Genomic DNA, 15,953 nt, shown 5'->3' on the forward strand with positions numbered 1-15,953 from the left:
GTGCTAAACTCAGGACAGACAGCTGCAATGGTGGGGGAGGGGTAGAAAACAGTCCCAGAAGGTTAAAAGGCCCTCCTCCCTATCAACTGAGGAGGGGTGACTACAGGTCAATCAGGTTCAGCTGAGAAGGGATTACCAAAGATCAATTAGAATCAGCTGAGAGAGAGTTGCCTGAGGTCAATTAGGATCAGCTGATTCCAACTATGGGCTGCCTGAGACCTTTTTAAACCCTCCCCTGTTGGGAAAAGAGGGTGGAAGAGAGAAGGAGTTAAGCTGCCAGTAGGTTAGGAGCAGCAAGATAGTGATAGCATCACCAGGAGGGAAGGCTGCATTCCCTCCCATAAGGGAGAAAAACAAGCCCAAAAGACTGGCTGAGAGAAGGAATAGACTTCCCCTGTGCAGCCAAGAAGGACTGTTTTACCCAAGCCTGTCTCACCAAGGCTAAAAACAGCTGAGGCCGGTGAGACCGGGAAGGTACCTTGCCACAATTTGTTTTTTTATTTATTTTGCATTCTATTTTGTGTTTGTTTCATAAAAAAGGAAAATTGTTCCCTTTTACTATTTGCTATTTACTATTTGTAGTGTGTGATTGGTCACCTAAGAAATACTGAGTGGATAAAAAAATGTTTAGATAAAAATAACAAATGATTTGCAATTAATATCAAGTAATGAATAATGCTCTTTTGGACTGAATTAATAATCATCATGCAAACTGTTGTGAGACTTTCAGGAGTTGTAAACAGCTTCATGACCAGCCAGCAGCCATATCAGTATTCATGAACAAATATAAGAGAACTCAACTTGTTACTTACATTTCTGAAAGTATTTGTGAATAATTTTGCATTCAACTAACTCTGTATCTGAGCAACTGAACAAGGGAGGTTATAATGACAGTTATTATCTCTCAACCTTCAAACCTGCCAATGTGTGTGACACAAGATGTGGAAATATGTGCCAACTGACCAAAAAAGAAGGCTGTTTTCTTGTTCATCAGGCAGTAATTAATAGATTATAATAGGTTTTACTGGTTGTTAAAGACATTTTCTCATTGCATTAATAAAATAAAACAGTACTGGCATTGGTAACACACCATGCTCCATCCCTTGGGCTTCTCTCCCACCTTGACCATTAATCTGTTGCAGATTCCAAACTTGGTTTGATTCATACACAAAATAAAAAATCTTTAAACAGGTTTTATAAATAAAAAGATATAACTTATCCATTAGCACAACAAAACCCAGCTGTTTCATATTATTCGCATTGGGGGCCCAGACAGAGGGTAGGACATTTGGGGATGGAGGATCCATCCTGGTCTTCTCAAAGGGAGAGCGTGTCCGTGCTGATTTGCACAGGAGGGAGTTGGGGAGGAGGAAGAGAAAGCATCTCCAGGGCCAGACACTCCCTCCAGCTCCATCCCTCCCTTCGGAGTTCTGCCTTCTCATCCATTCCCTATCTGAAATCTATTATGAATTCCTGGGCAGTTCTCTCACAGGCCTTTCTCTACTACTGGTGGTGGAGAGGAGTGGCATAGAGGAGACCAGAGCTGCAGGCTGCAAGCTCCTGTCTTCAGAAACATTGACTGTGTGGTGCAGCAAGACAGGGAGACTAAACCATTTACAAAATGGCACTTACCACATATAAGAGCTTTGATGACAGTCCTAATACAACCTTAACAGGAATAAGAATCAGTTGTGCCCACTATAATGTTGGAAAATTGGTAAAATTATTTGCAGTATAAAGTTCTCTTAAATACCAATATTTACCAAAGAGAATTAGATTACATGATCCAGATTCTCCACAGGTATATGGCAGCACAGCTCTACTGACTTTGATGGAGCTATCTGGATTTACATCAGATAATTATCTAGTTTTATAAATCCTTCTTGATTTGATCTCTGGTCATTACTATTTAGCACCAGTCATGGAATTTACAATGACAAAAATATCTGATGCTAAATTAAAATGATTAATCATTGCACACTAATACTCTTACAGTTTAAGCATCTGTAATACCTAATTATCCTAATACAGGTATTATACAACCATATTTGTAATTAATTTGGAGAGGTAATCAAATGTTAATATTATGGTAATATGTATTATCTTTATAACATGAATTGTGTGATTCTGATTAGACATGGATATTATCAAATAAAGAATGCTAAAAATAGGAAAAGCTCAACTAAATGGTGTGACTTTTCTTTCTTAGCTGAAAGAATGGTGGCTGTACTTACTCGACCAGTTGTAGCTGTGCCTTTAAAGTACCAGTGACCCTATGATACACCCATAGCAGGTAAACAGGAGACAAGACTTCAGAAACTACCCTGATTAAATAAATATAACTGCCATCAGTTATATATAAGGAGTAAGCATTTCTTTCAAATTACTTGCTGTGTTAGATGACATGAGTGGCATGTTAATCTCTAGTTAAAACATTATGGGATGATTTACTGTATTTTTTTCCCCTGGAGGTTCCTGAATGTCCATGATTTCCCTTTAAGCAAGTGAATTCGTCCAGCTGTGAATTAGCTATATTGCCATGTCTTTACGAGTTTTGGATCTCATTAGAGATCATTATACTCATGAGATACACTCTTATCTCACAAACAATCTAAGCAATGCTTTTTCAACCTTGATCGTGTTTTTTTGTATTCCCAAATTAATGTCTGTGCACTCTGATAGACTAAGAATATAAAAGAAAAGAACAGTCTGGCATCCCAAATTGTTTCTGAATTATCTTGTGGATAACATAACGACAAGTATCACTTCTTTCATTCTTTCAGCTAACTTAAAATTAAAATCTGATTTGCATTAACCCCCACTGATAGATAAGAGAATAAGAAATGAGAATTCATTTTAAGGGATTATAATATTTTGTGATAAATGTTAATGGAGAGGGTTGACATGGTAATATATGCAAAGGTAGAATACTTAATGATTTTTAAAGTAGGTTTCTGTTTATAGTTTTGGATATCTCATTCATTTTCACATGGCAGACTATCATGAACATTAGTTCAGCATTTTTAATTGCAATATTTTCACATTTCAAGCAATAAAGTGGGATTTTATTTTTAACCTGAATGTTTACTGAAAAACTAGTCAATCATCCTTTCGGCATGGCAGAAGAATGGAGATTACATAAGTGAGATGAATTCTGAAATGGTCTGTTATAGCTGTGAGGAGCATTTCAACACATTGCAGGGTGGCAGAAAGCCTCTGAAGACAGGACCTTCAGCTTAATAGACAGTAGCATTTATCAACCCACCAAGCCAGATCACAATAGCTGTAAAAGATGCTTCTCCCCAAAGCAGTCTGAAGAGATGCTAATGGCACTAATTCATGTTGGGGAGCCTGTGTGGTGTCTGTGTTACTGTGCCTAACACGGCTGCTACTCTGAAACCTATCAAGCGAAATGTAGGTTGTGCAGCCTGAGAGCTGGCTTCCAGCATAAGATGTTAGAACTATGACCTCAGTATGGCAGGCAATCTCATTGACAAAAAAGAGGGTGAAATTAAAAGTGTGGGCAGGGACAATAAATCTTAGTTATTTTTAAACTTTTTTTTTCTAAATCTGCAAGTATGTTCTCTAATGAAAAAGACACAAACTAGGCAAGGTCTGAATTAATCAAAACAAGCTCTGTAAATTGGCTCCCATGTTAAGAAATGCATTAATACTCATGGGAGAGAGTGGTGAAAAAAGCAAGTAAAAATATGAAAGAAGGTTTCAGTGCCATACAACAAAGAGAAAGTAACAAGTAGAAAGATGGATTTTAAATTAATGTAAGAAATCCATGACCATATAGCAACTGATTGATTGTCATTATGCTGCATACTATGGCTACCTGGGACTCTGTGATAGCAGCATAGACAGAACTCAGATCTTAATGCCCTAAAAGTAAAGGCCCCTGCCACCGGAAATTAAACAAAGAGAAAAAATTAGTTCTAACTTGGGTTTACCTGGAAATGTACTTTCCCCTCATCCCCTAAAAACATCTTATGGGTCATTCCAAATGCTTCTCTCTGCCCACCAGCATTTTGTTTGTCTCATCTAGGTGTAAAATGAGCCTGCAATTTTTCATCTAAATCACTATTTCCTTCCTCTATTGGGACTACCGCCCTTTGTTATCTCTCTGAAATCAATGCAGTATTTCTCAGCTCTGCCAACCCTGCAAAGAACCACAGATGTATCATCAGAACTTTGTGATAGTGCCAAAGGTTGCCAGTAGGTCTAAGAACACTAGTATGGACATTTGGTGGCAGATCCTCTGGTGGTACAAATTGTCATAGCTCCACTGAAATCATACCCTTTGTCCATACCATTAAGGGAATAATCTGTCAATATGCAGAACATGTTATCCATGCCAAACTCAGTTCAGAAACTAGATAGAATGAGTCTAAAAGAAGTGAGTGTTGGCATCTTTCAAGCAATTATGTTGACTATGGTATTTGTATCTCAGTGTAATAACTGAAATTGACAGACATCTCTGTCAGTATATTAATATTTACTTTGTTTTGTAATTATGGAGGTGCCTTTTATGGATTACTTTTACTAAAATAGTCTATACTGTGCTGAATATGTATTATATTACAAAACTGCGGTGAGGCCCAGTTGATTGCAGTTCAATACACATTTTCTTCCATCTTTATTTAATTGAAGGTCCTTACTTTTAGAGGCTGTGGTTGGATTCTTTAACTAACACCTTTGAAGTGGTTTTATCAAAGGTAGAAATGTGTATAGGGTAGTGATACCCTAAATTACAAAATATTTTCTATATGGTGTAGCAGATAGGGTACTGGTAAGGGATTCAGGTGACCTGAACTCTATTCCTGGCTCTGCCACAGACCTATTCAAGTCAATACAACTTTGTGTGTCCTTGTTTTCCTTCCCAATTGCTGTTTTGTTTTGTTTTTTACTGTATGCTCTATGGGGCAGCAACAGTCAGTACATATTTGTACAATATTTAGCACAATGAGGCCCTAATCTTGATTGGGGACTTTATGTCCTGCAGTAATACTCATGGTAAATATTTAATATTTAATTTGTCTGTTTAATATAAAAATCTAATAATTACTAGAATTATAGTATGAGAAACTTATAGTCTTCCTATCAAGCCATAGATAATAGGAATTGGAAAGGTCTCCTGAGTCAACAAAGCCAACGTCTACAAGAAAAAGTATTTACTTCTACACAAAAGAGCTGATACCTTGCAAATCCATATTCATGAGAATTGCTGTGTTTCCTTGTCTCTTTCACCAACAGAAGTTGGTCCAATAAAAGATATTACCGCACTTACCTTGTCTGTCTTATATCAATATCCTTTCCTTATAAGGTGTTAGGAGATGAACATTTTTTTTCCATTTTATTTAATTTATTACGACATAGCATAATAATGTGTGCTATTCCTTTAAAATTAAAAAAGGAAATTCACCTGGAAAACACTCATTTTAGGAAAATCATTGTCAGGTGAAAGCAGCAAAGAATCCTGTTGCACCTTATAGACTAACAGACGTTTTGCAGCATGAGCTTTCGTGGGTGAATGCCCACTTCGTCGGATGCAAGAGTGGAAATTTCCAGGGGCAGGTAAATATAAGCAAGCAAGAGGCAAGCTAGAGATAATGAGGTTAGATTAATCAGGGAGGATGAGGCCCTGTTCTAGCAGTTGAGGTGTGAAAACCAAGGGAGGAGAAAATGGTTCTGTAGTTGGCAAGCCATTCACAGTCTTTGTTTAATCCTAAACTGATGGTGTCAAATTTGCAAATGAACTGAAGCTCAGCAGTTTCTCTTAGAAGTCTGGTCCTAAAGTTTTTTTGCTGGAGGATGGCCACCTTAAGATCTGCTATTGTGTGGCCAGGTAGGTTGAAGTGTTCTCCTACAGGTTTTTGTATATTGCCATTCCTAATATCTGATTTGTGTCCATTTATCCTTTTCCTTAGAGACTGTCCAGTTTGGCCGATGTACATAGCAGAAAGGCATTGCTGGCATATGATGGCGTATATTACATTGGTGGATGTGCAGGTGAATGAACCGGTGATGGTGTGGCTGATCTGGTTAGGTCCTGTGATGGTGTTGCTGGTGTAGATATGTGGGCAGAGTTGGCATCGAGGTTTGTTGCATGGATTGGTTCCTGAGCTAGAGTTACTATGGTGCAGTGTGCAGTTACTGGTGAGAATATGCTTCAGGTTGGCAGGTTGTCTGTGGGCGAGGACTGGCCTGCCACCCAAGGCCTGTGAAAGTGAGGGATCATTGTCCAGGATGGGTTGTAGATCCCTGATGATGCGTTGGAGGGACTTTAGCTGGGGACTATATGTGATGGCCAGTGGAGTCCTGTTGGTTTCTTTCTAGGGTTTGTCTCACAGTAGGAGGCTTCTGGGTTCACGTCTGGCTCTGTTGATCTGTTTCCTTATTTCCTCGTGCGGGTACTGTAGTTTTGAGAATGCTTGGTGGAGAATTTCTAGGTGTTGGTCTCTGTCTGCGGGGTTAGAGCATATACGGTTGTACCTCAGTGCTTGGCTGTAGACAATGGATCTTGTGGTGTGTCCGGGATGGAAGCTGGAGGCATGAAGGTAGGCATAGCAGTCGGTAGGTTTTCGGTATAGGGTGGTGTTAATGTGACCATCACTTATTTGCACCGTGGTGTCTAGGAAGTGGACCTCCCGTGTAGATTGGTCCAGGCTGAGGTTGATGGAGGGGTGGAAGCTGTTGAAATTGTGGTGGAATTTTTCCAGAGTCTCCTTCCCATGGGTCCAGATGATGAAGATGTCATCAATGTAGCGTAGGTAGAGAAGGGGTGTGAGTGGACAGGAGCTGAGGAAGCATTGTTCCAGGTCGGCCATAAAAATATTGGCATATTGTGGGGCCATGCGGGTGCCCATAGCGGTGCCACTGATCTGGAGATATATATTGTCATCAAATTTGAAATAGTTGTGTGTGAGGATAAAGGCACAGAGCTCAGCAACCAGTTGTGCTGTGGCATCATCAGGGATACTGTTCCTGACAGCTTGTATTCCATCAGTGTGTGGGATGTTTGTGTAGAGAGCCTCTACATCCATGGTGGTTAGGATGGTGTTTTCTGGAAGGTCACCAATGCATTGTAGTTTCCTCAGGAAATCAGTAGTGTCACGGAGATAGCTGGGAGTGCTGGTGGCATAGGGTCTGAGCAGAGAGTCCACATATCCAGACAGTCCTTCAGTGAGAGTTCCAATGCCCGAGATGATGGGGCGCCAGGATTTCCAGGTTTGTGGATCTTGGGTAGTAGATAGAGCCCCGACCAGGGTTATTCTAAGGGTATGTTGATTTGTTCTGATGTTAGTGTAGGGAGTATCCTGAGTAGATGGTGCAGTTTCTTAGTGTATTCCTCAGTGGGATCTGAGGGAAGTAGCCTGTAAAATTTGGTATTGGAGAGTTGTCTGGCGGCCTCCTTTTGGTAGTCAGACCTGTTCATGATGACAACAGCACCTCCTTTATCAGCGTCTTTGATTATAATGTCAGGATGGTTTCTGAGGCTGTGGATGGCATTGTGTTCTGCATGACTTAGGTTGTGAGGCAAGCGATGTTGTTTTTCCACAATTTCTGCCTGTGCACGTCGGCGGAAGCAATCAATGTATAGGTCCAGACTGTCATTTCGACCCTCAGGAGGAGTCCATGTGGATTTCTTCTTCTTGTGCTGTTGGTGGGAGGGTAACTGTGTATCAGTGCGCTGTTCAGTGTTGTCCTGAAAGTATTCTTTGAGTCGAAGATGGCGAAAGTAGACTTCCAGATCGCCGCAGAACTGTATCATGTTGGTGGGAGTGGCAGGGCAGAAGGAGAGTCCCCGAGATAGGACAGACTGTTCTTCTGGGTTGAGTGTGTGGTTGGATAGATTGACGATATTGCTGGGTGGGTTAGGGGTTCCACGGTTGTGGCCCCATGTGGCAGGTAGGAGTTTAGACAGCTTACAGTCCTTTTTCCTTTGTAGAGAGGTGAAGTGAGTAATGTAGATCTCCTGTCTTATTTTAGTGAAGTCCTTTTTTATGGAAGTTTGATTATAGATGAGAGTCTCCAGGTTGGAGAGCTCTTTTTTGATGTTTTCCTGTTTGCTGTATAGGATGCTGATCAGGTGGTTCCTCAGTTTCTTTGATAGAGTATGGCATAATCTCTCACTGTGGTCTGTGTAGTAAGTAGATAGCAGTGGATTTTTTACCTTTAGTCCATTAGGTATGATGTCCATCTGTTTGCATTTGGAAAGGAAGATGATATCCGTCTGTATTTGTGCAAGTTCTTCATGAGGTTGATGGATTTCCACTCCATACGGCTAAATGCAGTGCCTTGCATGGTGTCAAGTATCAGAGAGGTAGCCGTGTTAGTCTGGTTCTGTAAAACCAGACTAACATGGCTACCTCTCTGATAATTGTCAGATGAGAGTTCTCATTTAAAGATCACATTTCCAGGACCTATTTCAAAATTATTGAAATGCTCATATACTCTACTGTGCTCCATTGTGGCTACATAATGAAGATTTGAGGCTTGACTCTGAATGCCCATCCTTCTGGGAAGATTAAACTACAACCATAATGTTTCTGATGTAGCTTTAAATATAAATAGCATAATAAAAACTGAAAAGTATCACTTTATATCCCATCATTCAAATCCTTTATGTCATTAATGAAAAGCTAGAAAGTCAACCTCAGTCCCTATGGATTCTTTCAAATATTTCATTTTATGGATGTGCTTCACTACTTTCTTTTTGCCAGATTTCAGTAGTCCAGTGAGCCAACATTTGTTTGACACTTCAGCTGAGATATAAATTTCCATTTGTTAAGATGGTATTATGTAAATAACTTTAGAGATATTGACGAATGTTCAATAGAATAATAATAATATTATTATATTATATTATGAGATGTTCAATATTATTTTTAAATGAAATAGCTGTTCTGTATAGTGTCCAGATAAGGTATGTAAATACTTTTAAACACAGGGCAGTATTTTGTGGCACATACAGGAACAGTGAGCTCTAAACCACATGTTAGGTATAGAATCGGAAAGCATACCAGAAGCTCTAAGGCAGTGCTGGGCAACATGCGGCCCACAGGGACATGCTGGTCACCGCTTCCCGCAGCTCCCATTGGCCAGGAACAGCAAACAGCAGCCACTGGGAGCTGTGGGTGGCCGTGCAAATGAAAACAAACTGTCTCGCAGACCACCAGAGGATTACCCCGATGAGCTGTGTGTGGCCCATGGGCTGCAGGTTGCCCACCACTGCTCTAAGGACAGAATAATTGCTTCCCAAGAAAAGTCACAATGTATTAGGAGGGTCTTTAGGGTTAATTTTGTCTTTATTTACTGAAATATTGCTGGACTCCTGAGGACTATTTATCCTTAATTTAAACAGGATTTCTGGTTTTCAAATGAGCATTGTAAAGGGAGACTGAAATCATATTTATTACAGTAAATGATGGCACATTAGCTAAAGACACTAAACAGGAACATTCCAGGTAAACACATCAGGTCACTGAGTTACACTTCTATTTTAAGGACAGCAAAGCCATGAAAGCCAGATGGAAGGAGCATTTTGAGTAACACAAACCATTATACAAACCAGGAACGACAAGGCAGCAGGGCCAGATGGCATACCAGCTGATGTCTAAAAGTTTGGATTTGAAGTACGTTAAGGAAGCTTCACAAACTTTTTCTACATATCTAGTATAATGAGAAGATTCTGGAAGACTTGAGAAAAGTCAACATTGTTGCAATCTTTAAGAAAGGAGATAAGTTGAAGTGTGGAAATGTGTGCCTTGCTATCTACCACAGAGGGAACTCTCTCCCATATCCTCTTAAACCGATTACTTCCCCTTGCTGAGGAAATATTGCCGGAATTGAAGAGCAGTTTTAGACTTTCTGTGGAGCAACTGACATGATCCCTGTTGCCCGCCAAATCCAGGAAAAGTCTTGGGAGCAAAATCGGGACCTGTATATGGCCTTCATCAATTTGAAAAAGGTGTTTGACTCTGTCAATCATGAAGGTGGAAGGTGCTGGCCAGATTCATCTGTCCTCCAAAATGTATTAAGGTCGTAAGGCTTCTTCATGATCCTATGACTGCCACTGTTCTCTCTCATGGGCTGGAGATAGATCCTTTCATAATCAAAACTGGGGCTAAGCAAGGATGCATTATTGCCCCAACCCTGTTCTCCATCTATTTAGCAGTCATTTTGGTCCTCATTAAAGACCGACTCCCCAGCGGAGTTAACATTCAGTACAGAATGGATGGGCTGCTTTTTAATCTTCAGCGTCTGTTTGAAGTCTAAAGTCCTCAGGGCATCCATTAGTGATTTCAGAATACTGATGACTGTGCCATCCTCGTGCACACTGAGAATGACCTTCAGTCCACATTGGATTTTTTCGCACAAGCTTACCAAAGCCTAGGGCTCTCACTCAAAATTGAGTGCTCCATCAGGAGATAGCAAACAGAGCTGTAAACAGGGGAGTTTGAGGGGAAGACTAAGATCCAGGCAGAGGAACAAACAGGCTAGTGAAGGGAGTGTTTAGGTGCTTGTTGGAGGTTTGTGTTGTGGTGGGTGGTGGTGTTTTGGTTTGGTTTGTGCTTCCCAGGCTAACAGGACTTAGGTGAGAAGGCTATGACAGTTACAGAGGCAGCAGTGGTAATGACCCAAGCTGTGGAAGATACAGTGAAGATGACTGGATGTGGATGCTGCGGCATGTACCTGATCCTGGAGGGGGGTACCTGAAAAGAGTTTTGTCTGCATGAAGTACAGCTTGATAGAGCTGATGGAAGAATAGATCTGAGGATTGGAGATGCAGATGGAAACTCTGGTTGAGTTTAGAAGGGGATTCGAGCAGATGGAGTAAAAACATGAGGAGGCTGAAAGGAAAAGCTGAGACTTGTAGATGGAAGCAGAACCAAAGAAATCTAAGGGGAGACTGCTGGGCGCGGAAAGTGGACAGTGGAAGCATGTGACTAAGAGAACCAGACAGAGGAAAAGACTGGATAGTGAAGGAGAAATAGAGCTCAGGAACAGGTTTGCAGAGTTGGAAAATGAAGAAGAGGCACAGCAGGTGGTCACTGAAGTTGAGAGGGCAAGGAAGAAGAGAAGAGCAGCTAGTTCTATAGAAAGACGGGAACAGTCAATGAAGAGAACAACACCGAATATGAGCCCCAGGAGGATACGGGATGGGTTGTGGAGGATTGCAAGGGACAATAAGAATTGAGAGGACTTACAGCCAGAGGGAACAGGGGATAGACCAGAGAATTGCACCATCACCAGGAAAAGGCAGGTCTACATGACTGGGGACTCCTTACTGAGAAGAATAGACAGGCCTGTAACTAGAGCTGATCGAGATAACAGAAGGGTGTGCTGTCTGTTGGATGCTAAGATACGGGATGTGGACCTGAGGCTGAAGAATGGGACAAAATCCACTGATTGTCCTTCATGTGGGAACAAATTATACGGCTAGATTCTTGCTGGAATTTATCAAGGGAGATAATGCCAGACTGGGGAAGATGCTTAAGGAAATCAAGACTCAGGTGGGATTCTGTCTGTTCCTAGAAAAGGGCAACAAAGGTGTGACAAGATTATGATGATCACAGATGGCTCAGGCAGTGGTGCTATGAGGAAGGCTTTGGGATGTATGGCCACTGAGAAGCATTCATGGACAGAGGACTGTTCTCTCGGGATGGACTTCATGTGAGTAGGAAGGGAAATAGACTTCTAGGATGGAGGCTGGCACAACTGATTAAGAGCTTTAAATTAGGAATTTGGGGGAGATGTTTGGGAGATGTCCAGATAATCTCCATGCCGGATTTTAACATTGAGAGGGAAGAAAACAAAGTAAGAAAGGATTCAGCTGTGGGTAGGAGAATGGACATAAGGAGGAAGGGTAGTGTAGATGCCAGTCTAATAGATGATACTGGCAGTAGAATGTCTGTGCCTAATCAAGTAAAAAATATGAGAGAAGTCAAACAGCAAAAATTAAGATGATTGTACACTAATGTGAGGAGCCTAGGTAACAAAATTGAGGAGCTAGCGCTAGTGGTGCCAGAAGTGAAACCAGATGATATAGTGATAACAGAAACATGGTGGATTAGTAGTCATGACTGGAGTACAGGTATTGAAGGCTATGTGCTGTTCAGGAAAGACAGAAATAAAGGCAAAGGCACCGGAGTAGCATTGTATAGCAATGATGAGGTAGACTGTAAAGAAATAAGAAATGATGGAATGGATAAGACAGAGTCTGTCTGGGAAAAATCACATTGGGAAAGAAAGCTACTAATGCCTCCCCTGGGATAGTGTTTGGGGTATGATATAGACCGTCGAGATCTGATTTCGATATGGATAGAGACCTCTTTAATGTCTTTAATGAAGTAAACACTAATGGGGATTGTGTGATCATGGGAGACTTTAACTTCCCAGATATAGACTGGAGGACAAGTGCTAGTAATAATAATAGAGCTCAGATTTTCCTGGATGCGATAGCTGATGGATTCCTTTACCAAGCAGTTGCTGAACCAACAAGAGGGGATGCCATTTTAGATTTGGTTTTGGTGAGCGGTGAGAACCTCATAGAAGAAATGGTTGTAGGGGACAACCTTGGTTTGAGCAATCATGAGCTAATTCAGTACAAACTAAATGGAAGAATAAACAAAAATAGATCTGACTAGGGTTTTGATTTCAAAAGGGCTAATGTGGCAAATTGACGGCACTATTCTGATGGGTCTCACACTCTCTCTTCTTTAGGGGGTGGGTTCAGGGCGCCATTTCTTGCCCCTAAATTGGAATATTAATTGCCCCACTAGTGTCCTAGAGGAGGGGAGTGGAGAGGGAGGGACCTGGGCCCGCCCTCTACTCCAGGTCCCAGCCCAGGGGCCCTGAGGATAGTGGTGAACCACTTGAACTGACAGTTCCTTCCCTTGGGCTACTTCCCTCTCCTGCCCTTCAGCTTGTGGCAGGCCTCCTGCCCTTCCTCTGCACAAGCCAGGTGCCCCTTAACTAGAATCTAGGACTTCTTAGCCCACCTCAGCACTTCTCCAAACTGTCCTCTGCTTCCCTTCAAACTGTTCTCTGTTCCAACACCAATTCTTTCTGCTCCAACTCCCACACCATCTGATTGAAGCAGGGGTTTTTATCATGTGACTGACTGCAGGTGCTCTAATTGGCTTCAGGCGCTCTAATTGGCATCAGGTGCTCTAGTTAATCTATAGCAAACTTTCTTCCCCTTACAGGGAATAAGGCTCCCTTCTAACCCTCTCCTGCTGCCCTCTGGCCATGCTGTATCACACTAACTTAAAAAAATTAAGGAAATTAGTTAGGGAAGTGGATTGGACTGAAGAAAGGTGGAGGAGGCCTGGATTTACTTCAAGTCAAGGTTGCAGAAACTATCAAAAGCCTGCATCCCAAGAAAGGGGAAAACCACACATAAACAGCAGTTGTAGACCAAGCTGGATGAGCTGAACTTGAATTAATATGCAAACTAGATACCATTAACCTAGGCTTGAATAGATACTGGGAATGGCTGAGTCATTACACAGTTTGAATTTATTTCCCCATGTTAAGTATCCTCACACCTCTTGTCAACTGTCTGAACTGCAAAAGTTTATTTTTCTCCTGCTGATAATTGGTCATCTTAATTAATTAGCCTCTTAGAGTTGATATGACTACTTTAACCTTTTCATGCCCTGTATGTATATATATTTCCTTACTATATGTTTACTTCTATGCAACTATAGAAGTGAGCTGTAGCCCATGAAAGCTTATGCTCAAATTTGTTAGTCTCTAAGATGCCACAAGTACTCCTCCTCCATCTCTGAGAGGTGATTAAGAAAAAGCAGAAAGCCTAAAAGGAGTGGAAGATGGGAGGGATCAGCAAGGAAAGCTATCTTACTGAGGTCAGAACATGTAGGGATAAAGTGAGAGAGGCCAAAAGACATGTAGAGTTGGACCTTGCAAAGGGAATTAAAACCAATAGTAAAAGGTTCTATAGCCATATAAATAAGAAGAAAACAAAGAAAGAAGAAGTGGGACCGCTAAACACTGAGGATGGAGTGGAGGTTAAGGATAATTTAGGCATGGCCCAATATCTAAACAAATAGTTTGCCTCAGTCTTTAATGAGGAGCTTAGGGATAATAGTAGGATGACAAATGGGAATGAGGATATGGAGGTAGATATTACAACATCCGAGATAGAAGCCAAACTCGAACAGCTTAATGGGACTAAATTGGGGGGCCCAGATGATCTTCATCCAAGAATATTAAAGGAAGTGGCACATGAAATTGCAAGCCCATTAGCAAGAATTTTTTAATGAATCTGTAAACTCAGGGATTGTACCGTATGACTGGAGAATTGCTAACATAATTCCTATTTTTAAGAAAGGAAAAAAGTGATCCGGGTAACTACAGGCCTGTTAGTTTGACATCTGTAGTATGCAAGGTCTTGGGGAAAAAAAATTGAAGGAGAAAGTAGTTAAGGACATTGAGGTCAATAGTAATTGGGACAAAATACAACATGGTTTTACAAAAGGTAGATTGTGCCAAACCAACCTGATCTCCTTCTTTGAGAAGATAACAGATTTTTTTTTTAGAAAAAGGAAACACAATGGATCTAATTTACCTCGATTTCAGTAAGGCATTTGATATGGTTCCACATGGGGAATAATTAGCTAAATTGGAAAAGATGGGGATCAATATGAAAATTGAAAGGTGGACAAGGAACTGGTTAAAGGGAAGACTACAATGGGTCATACTGAAAGGTGAACTGTCAGGGTGGAAGGAGGTTACTAGTGGAGTTCCTCAGGGATTGGTTTTGGAACCAATCTTATTTAATCTTTCTATTACTGACGTTGGCATAAAAAGTGGGATTGTGCTAATAAAGTTTGTGGATGACACGAAGCTGGGAGGTATTGCCAATATGGAGAGGGACCAGGATATCTTACAAGAAGATCTGGATGACCTTGTAAACTGGAGTAATAGTAATAGGATGAAATTTAATAGTGAAAAGGTCATGCATTTAGGGATTAATAGCAAGATTTTTTGTTATAAACTGGGGACGCATCACTTGGAAGTAACAGAGGAGGAGAAGGACCTCGGAGTATTGGTTGATCACATTATGACTATGAGTCACCAATGTGATATGGCTGTGAAAAAAGCTAAGGTGGTCTTGGGATGCATCAAGCGAGGTATTTCCAGTAGAGATAAGGAGGTGTTAGTACTGTTATACAAGGTACTGGCGAGACTTCATCTGGAATACTGTGTGCAGTTCTGGTCTCCCATGTTTAAGAAGGATGAATTCAAACTGGAACAGGTATAGAGAAGAGCTACTAGGATGATCCAAGGAATGGAAAACCTGTCTTATGACAGGAGACTCAAAGAGCTTGGCTTGTTTAGTCTAACCAAAAGAAGGCTGAGGGGAGATGTGATTGCTCTCTATAAATTCATCTGAGGGATAAATACCAGGGAGGGAGAGGAATTATTTATTTAAGCTCAGTACTAATATGGACACAAGAACAAATGGATATAAATTGACCATCAGGAAGTTTAGACTTGAAATTAGACAAAGGTTTCTAACCATCAGAGGAGTGAAGTTAGGGGATCAGTGGAGGCAAAAGACATATGTGGCTTCAAGACTAAGCTTGATAAGTTTATGGAAGGGATGGTATGATGGGATAGACTAATTTTGGCCTGTGATGGGACACTAGATAAGGTGGGATCTGAGTTACTACAGAGAATTCTTTCCTGGGTGTCTGGCTGGTGAGTTTTGCCCACATGCTCAGAGTTTAGCTGATCACCATATTTGGGGTCGGGAAGGAATTTTCCTCCAGGGCAGATTGGCAGGGCCTGGGTTTTTTTTCCACCTTCCTCTGCAGTGTGGGGCCTGGGTCACTTGCTGGAGGATTTTCTGCACCTTGATGTCTTTAAACCACAAGTGGAAGACTTCAATAGCTCAGACATAGGTCAGGGTTTGC

General features: G+C 41.2%; 1 long non-coding RNA gene across 1 annotated transcript in view; it reads left to right on the forward strand.

Moving 5' to 3' along the window:
• Positions 1 to 268: 268 nt before the first annotated feature.
• LOC120390343 overlaps positions 269 to 15,953 on the forward strand; it is a 71,181-nt gene continuing 55,496 nt past the window's right edge. Inside the window, exons 1-2 of the long non-coding RNA XR_005591066.1 lie at positions 269 to 474; positions 2,210 to 2,293. This is a non-coding gene — a long non-coding RNA (uncharacterized LOC120390343). The remainder of the gene's footprint in view (positions 475 to 2,209; positions 2,294 to 15,953) is intronic.

The sequence above is a fragment of the Mauremys reevesii genome, linkage group 1 (assembly GCF_016161935.1).
Source record: "Mauremys reevesii isolate NIE-2019 linkage group 1, ASM1616193v1, whole genome shotgun sequence".
NCBI lineage: Eukaryota > Metazoa > Chordata > Testudines > Geoemydidae > Mauremys > Mauremys reevesii.